This window comes from Callithrix jacchus, chromosome 6 (assembly GCF_049354715.1).
Source record: "Callithrix jacchus isolate 240 chromosome 6, calJac240_pri, whole genome shotgun sequence".
Taxonomy (NCBI): Eukaryota; Metazoa; Chordata; class Mammalia; order Primates; family Cebidae; genus Callithrix; species Callithrix jacchus.
Genome location: NC_133507.1, coordinates 38,918,876 through 38,926,362, shown reverse-complemented (window position 1 = coordinate 38,926,362; position 7,487 = coordinate 38,918,876). Strand labels below are relative to the sequence as shown.

Below are 7,487 nucleotides of genomic sequence, written 5' to 3'. Positions count from 1 at the left end.
GTGGCTGGTCATTGAAACATTTTAAACAGGAATTATATCAGATTTTAGAAGAAAAACAATTCTGGCTACTGCTTGCAGACTAGATCAAAAGAGAGCCAGAAAGAAGTCAAGGAGACCAGTTCAAAAACTATCAGATTAATCCCTAACCAGTATGAGTTGCCTAAACTAGACATGGGTATAGAGGGAAGTAGGTGGATTCAGCAGATACAGTTGATCCCTGCTGGTGAATTCTGTATTTGCAATTTTGCCTACTCACTAAAATTTGTAACCCCCAAATCAGTACTCACTGTATTTTCACAGTTATTTGTGGACACGCACAGAGCAGCAAAAAATTTATGTTGTCCAATGCACATGTTCCCAGCTGAGGTTGAACCAGGCAACACTCTGTCTTCTTTCAGTTCTTATACTGTAAACAAATGTCTTTTTCACCTATTACTTATTGCTATGTTTTTCTCATACCTGTGCTTTTTATTGGTGATTTCACTGTTTAACCTGGCCCTGACCATACTTTTAAAGTACTGTCTATATAGTGTTCCTAAATGCAAGAAGGCTATGATGTAATGTATGGGTCAAGTATGTTTGTTAAGCTAGGCTTCGTTATGGTCTGAGTTATACTGCTGTTAACCATGAGTTCAATGTTACTGAATGAAAGGTGTGTTTAAACAGAAACACACCTTCTGTCCGAGACCATAGTCTCTTATTATACTCGCTAACCTTGAGGGAGGGGGTTTCACCTCACATTCCTGGCTTCAGAAACCATGTATTGCACATATAAAAGTGAACCCAAAGATTATCCTATCCTAAACTGTTCCTGAGATTCATAAACAGACCTGTGGACATGTCCAATTGGATGTCTTTTAGGAATATCTGACAATGTTGTGTGTTGACTGATTGCTGAAAATCTGTGAACAGAGGCTCACAGGAATGTAACCCTGTATTTCCTCTAGGAATGATGGTTTAGTGTTCACCGAGTCAGTGTTTATAGCAACTTTATAGAATATAACGCACACAAATGATAAGAATCTACTCCATTTAAGTGATAGAATGTACAAGACTTAATAGCTTCTTAAATGGAAGTAATGACAAATGAGAAATAAAAGACAATTCTCAGGTTTTGGTCTTGAGAAAATGATAGTGCCATTTATGAAAAGGGAAGAGCAGTTTTGGGGGAGGCAGGAGCCATAGGGACTGGAGATAATAAGTTTAGTTTTTGACATGTTGAGTTAGATGTTCCTGAAAGACATCCAATTGAATGTGTCCATAGGTCCATTTTTGGGTATGAATCTCAGGAACAGTTTAGATAGGATGATCATTGGGTTCACTTTCATATGTGCAATACATGGTTTTTGAAGCCAGGAATGTGAGATGAGACCCCCTCCCCCAAGGTTAGGGTATATAATGAGAAGAGATTATGATCGAGAACAGAATTTTGAGAAATGTCAATAAAGAGATGACTAGAGGAAGAGGGGCATGCAAGGATACTAGAAGCAGAGTAGAGAGAGAGAGAGAAATCAAGAAAGTGTACATCATCAACGCCAGGAGAAAGGACCATTTCATGAAGGAAAGTATTTGTATTATCAAACATTATCAAGAGATGAAGGACTAAAAAATATGCATTGGATTTAGTGAAACGTACATTTATAGATCTTTCTGAGGATAGTCTCATGAAGTGATGATGGAAACCTGGTTATACTGGATTCAGTAGAATGTGAAAAAAGATAAATCTGGTTTGAAATTAATCTAGATAACTTTTTCTTTAGTTTTTAAGTTTTCTGTTCACCTTTTGCATTATCATTGCTATTTGGTTGATAACATGTAAGCAGGACACATAGGCATTTTTTCTTGATTATTTGCCAGGGATGAGCCCACTAAATCTCACTGTTCATGGAGCTTTCCAGTTTACTCTGTGGGAATAACAGGATATGTTCCATCTCTGCAGAGATTAAAAAAAAATACCCAAATGATTTTTATGCTTTCCTCAATTACCTTAATTTTAATTAATCAATTAATTATTTTTTTAAGAGCAAGGATCTCACTCTGTTGCTCAGGCTGGAGTGCAGTGGTGCTCACTGCACCCTCAAACTCCTGGATTCTAGTGATCCTCTTACCTCAGCCTCCAGAGAAGCTAGGACTACAGATGCACACCACCATGACTAGTTAATTTTTTTCTTTTTCTTTTTTTTTTTTAGAAAGAAAGAAAGAATGAAAAAAAGGGGGAATGAAGAAGAGAAAAAAAGAGAAAGAGGAGGAAGGAGAGAGAACAGGAGTGTTGCTTAATTGCCCAGGCTAGAATGCAGTCTAAAAATGGATATTGAAAACCTCCCTTATACCATCAATTGTGCTTAATAATGGCCAGCCAATATTTCATTTAAACCTGTGAGTAGGTGTGATGTGGTACTGATAAGAGTGCATGTCTTGTGTGTTTAAAGTGGAGAGTTCTACAAATGTTTATTAAGTTTACTTCTTCCAGATATGAGTTCAAGTCCAGGATATCCTTATTAATTTTCTGTCTCATTGATCTATCTAATGTTGATGTTGAAATCTCCCACTACTACTGTGTGGGAGTCTAAGACTCTTTACAAGTCTTACATATCCTTTATTGGGTGGGTACACATCCAGGATCGTCAGCTCTTCTTGTTGCATTGATCCTTTTACCATTATGTCCTCTTTTGATCTTTGTTGCTTTAAAATCCATTCCATCAGAGGTGAGAATTGCAACCTCTGCTTTTTATTTATTTATTTATTTTTGCTCTCCATTTGGTTGACAAATCTTTCTCCATCCCTTTGTTTTGACTTTTTATGTATCCTTGCATGTAAGATGGGTCTGGATGCAGCATACCGATGGGTTTTGGCTGTATCTTTTGATTGGGGGATTTAGTCAATTTAAATTTAAAATTATTGCCATTTGATGTTAGCTGGCTATTTTGCCCATTAGTTGATATAAATTCTTTGTTATGTTGATACTCTTTACTTTTTGGTATATTTTTAGAAAGGCTAATACTGGTTGTTCCTTTCTATGTGTAATGCTTCTTTCAGAAGCTCTTGTAAAGCAGGCCTGGTGGTAATGAAATCTCTGAGTACTTGCTTGTTCATACAAGATTTTATTTTTCCTTCGATTGTAAAGCTTAGTTTGGCTGGATGTGAAATTCTGGGTTGAAAGTTCTTTTCTTTAAGGATGTTAAATATTGGCCCCCACTCTCTTCTGGCTTGTAGGGTTTCTGCTGAGAGATCTGCTATGAGTCTGATAGGCTTCCCTTTGTGGGAAACCTGACCTTTCTCTCTGGCTGCCCTTAGTATTTTCTCCTTCATTTCAACCCTGGTGAATCTGACAATTATGTGCCTTGGGGTTGCTCTTCTCGAGGAATATCTTTGTGGTGTTAATTTTTTTTATTTTTTATAGGGACAGATCTCTCTCTCTGTTGCGCAGGCTGGTCTCGAACTTCTAACCTGAAGTGATCCTCCCACATTAGCCTCTCAAAGTGCTGTGATTATAGGCATGAGCCACCATGCCCAGCAATGAACTTAATTTTGAAATACCTTTGCTAATTTTAATATTCAGTACTCAGGCTGAAAGCTCAGTTCTATGCTCTTTCTTTCTCTGCTAACTATAAAAGTCTAGAATAACTTAATATATTATACACTTTTGGTCAGAGAGTGAATATTTTGTTTATAGAGTATAGAAGAAGTAACAATAAAATAGAATTGTGAAGGGTTAGTACGCACTAACCAGGTGAAGAGGGAAGAATGAACATGACAGAACACTTGACATAGACATCAATTATTAAAAAATGAAAACCAAATTAACAAAGACATCAATTATTAAAAAATAAAAATCAAATTAGCAGTTGAACACTCACATTTCAAGAACAGAGTGAAAAATAGTGATGAGTAGGAACTTGATTAATATTTTTATATTTACAAATAAGTTTTAGTGAGCATAACATTGATTTTTTGCAGCTATTCTTTTTAACTTTTAATGTGAAATAACGGTAGACTTACAAAAAGAGTATGAAGAATTCTGTATACACTTCACTCAGATTCTCAAAATATTAACACTTTACCACATTGCTTTATCATTCTTTTCTCTGAAACATTTTAAAGATTTTAAGTTGTACACATGATGCTTTTTAACCTCTAAACACTTCAGTGTTCTTTTTTTTGAAAAATAAGGACACGCTGTTGTGTAAGCTCAATATACTCATCAAATCAGGAAATTAGCATTGATATAGTACTATTGTCTAGTATATAAGACTGTGCTGTTTAGTATGGTAGCCACTGGTCACATGTGGCTATTTAAATTTAAATTAATTAAATACATTATAAATTCAGTTTCTCAGTCACACTCCTCACATATCAGGCAATCTACCGTCCAGTGGCTATCATATTGGAGAGCATAGATATAGAATACTGCCATCATTGCAGAAAGTTGTATTAGTAATGCTCTAGACATCCAGATGTTGCCAGTTGTCCCATTAATGTCCTTTGTAATAAATACAAGATGATTTTTTTTCTGTTTTAGGAATGATTGCACAATCAAGTGACATTTAGATTTCATGTCTTTTTAGTATTGTTTAATCTGAAATTGTTTTCAGAATTAATTTGTCTTTCAGGTCCATAACATTTTTCAAGAGTTACAGGCTTGTTGTTTTAGAAAATGCACTTTACTGGAGTTTTGTGTTTCCTTTGGATTAGTATCAGGTATTGCATATTCAGGAATAACACTACTGAAGTGCATTTTTATCTTTTTCAGTTCATCATATTTGAAGACCCATGATATCAATTTTTCTTGTAATATCAACATTGATCTATCAGGTTCATTGATATATTTCCACTGTAAAGTTAGAGAAGTTATTTTTTTATTTAAAAAATTTATTTACCAATTTTAGCAATCTAGAAAAAAAAGAAAGTCTGACTATAATACTTGATGACATAGACAACATGTTTAAGTAGAAAACACAAGAATAAAAAAAGCAATTATCACAGATAATATTGCACAACTTCAGTTGTTTCCTTCAAATTTGCTTTATTTAATTGGGTGGATATAAATTAATAAACAGAAATTTAAGCAAAATACCTGTAACAATTTAACAGAACCTATAATTTCTTTCCATTTTTCTCAAATTTATCTTTAAGTCTTTCCATCATGGGGCTCAGAAGGAAATTTAACCAACTACAGTTGAATGTCAAATCTTTACAAAGTACTTAAGGCATACTAAATTCTTCTATAATGCATTTATTAAGTACTTTCATGACACTGTGTTTTGTATGTAGAAAAGTGTTAGAGTCCAATAAAAAAAATAAATATTTCTGATTTCTTCATTAGGTTGAGACCACTTTTCCTTTTGATAATGAAAACCAAATTAGCAAAGACAATTCTTTTTTTGCTGTATGTCACTGAGGTGAACAAATAAGTTACCTTTGAGTACATACGAAAAAATAAACACATGAGAAATGGATAAAAAGAAATTACTAATACATATTTACTAGACTATCTTTACCTCGAATATTTTAGAAGCCTGGATATTTAAAGTATTCTGACATTAACTACAAGAAAAGAAAGAGCAATTCCTTCTTTTTTGAGATCACAACCATGAAGTCATGTGGTTATTCAAATTCTGCGTTTGTGTGCAAAATGTGAAACACCATTATACTTATTCTACCTGCTTCATTTTGTCAGTCAGCTAGCAGGATGTAAGAGATACCTTTCCAAGAAACAGAGACTAAGATGTGTTTTATGTAACGTCTGTAACCTCAGCACTACAGTAATGAGAGATGCAGTATCCTTTTGCCATGATTCAAGACAAGAGGGAGGGAGGTCACAGGAAACAGGATAAATCAAAATTGTTACAACTGAGTAACTATTTCTCATGAGGCCTCACCATGGTGCCATCTTCCTTTGTCATAAACATGGTGGCATAATTCAATCTCAACAAATCAGGATGCTTAATATTTAAAATTTACCTTGACTTTCAATTGTCACCATATTAACAACCAAAATAATTAGATAAAACACATAGGAAAGTGTAATATTAAACCCCACTTGAATAGAGTTGGTTTATTGATACATTAACTTATTTTTTATAGAAAAGAGATAGTGCATCTCAGTTTGCTTACAAGGTAGGAGATCACTTTGAATTCAGCATTTCCTAACTGCAAACAGAATATAGCACTTATGACAGATTATAACTGGTTTTCAAGCATACTAGTGGCCTCAGTGATGATAATACACTATTTTAAAAGACCTAAGGCAATGAATTCCATTTCCAATGGAAAAAGAGAACTGTGCAAACAAGCTTAAAACTACTTTTTGTGTGTGTGCCAGTGTTATAAAATGTAGCTTTTAATAAAACCTTGACCCAAATGCCAGCAACATCAGAAAAGAATTTGGGTAGGAGGGGGAAGAGAAGAATGTATTTCATTTAAAAAAAATAACTACCATCTTTTTCTTATCTTCAATATACACAATCTAAACAAATACAGCTGCTATAACAACACAATTCCTATAGACTAGAGCAATAACAAGGTCAAAATACAGTTATATTTTTAAACCTGGATTCAAGGCTTTACATAAAAATGCATCTTATTTTTCCCTGTAAGTTTCTAAAATATCACTTATTTTTCCCCCAACAACTGCAGCCATCCAGGAATTTTTAGGTAACTTTTGTGCATGATCTTAATTCCTAATCATGGCTCTTTGGGCTAAGTGACAAAAGATTAAAACCACCCAAAATGATGGTTCACTTGATGTCAGATGAGAGACCCTGGCTCAGTAGTCTCATAGGATGAAAGCAGTTCTGCTTCAACTAACTCCATGAAGGACAGGCACATGAATGACGTCATTAACCAGTCATCTCTACAGTGCAGGTGATAGATGCACATGTGCGGTAGAAATTGAATTGGGTCCCCCTAAACAGGGTTCATCATCAGATCACACGCTCCTGGATCTTTTTTCCGATCCATCTCTATTAGGGTCAAAAATTCTTTTAGTCAGATGTTGTATAAGGCCTATTGTTTGAGCTATCCTAATGTGTTCCTCTTCAGTCGGCTGAGTTGCTAGCCGAGTCTGGTTAGGTGTTGGAAGTAGACTGGAACTGGAATTTGATGGCAGACTGGAACTGTAACTAAGCTGGATCATGGCTGTGGCTCCTAATCTGGCTTAGTTCCCTCGCCAAAGCTAGCTCAGTCGGACTGAGACTCCTGAAGAAGCGAGATGTCATCCAAGGTGGGGAATTTGAGGCCGTTCCCCATCTTCCAGGGCTGGGGTGTGTGATCTGTGCACTGACAGTCTTCTCCATTTTCTACTTTGAAATTAATAAGTATGTGGGATACTTTGAGACTATGTAAATATATTGTTGCTCATACTTTCATCCACCAGTTTTAGCATCTACTGATGATGATTCTCAATTGAAACAGTTATGGTGAAATAATAGTTTTTTTTCTTTTTAAAGTTTATTTTGAATTAATTTACATTTACAAAAATTGTAAAA

General features: G+C 34.9%; 1 pseudogene; it reads right to left on the bottom strand.

The window, feature by feature from the left end:
- Positions 1–6,747: 6,747 nt before the first annotated feature.
- On the bottom strand, positions 6,748–7,248 carry LOC100404417 (RING finger protein 11 pseudogene; annotated as a pseudogene).
- Positions 7,249–7,487: the final 239 nt, after the last annotated feature.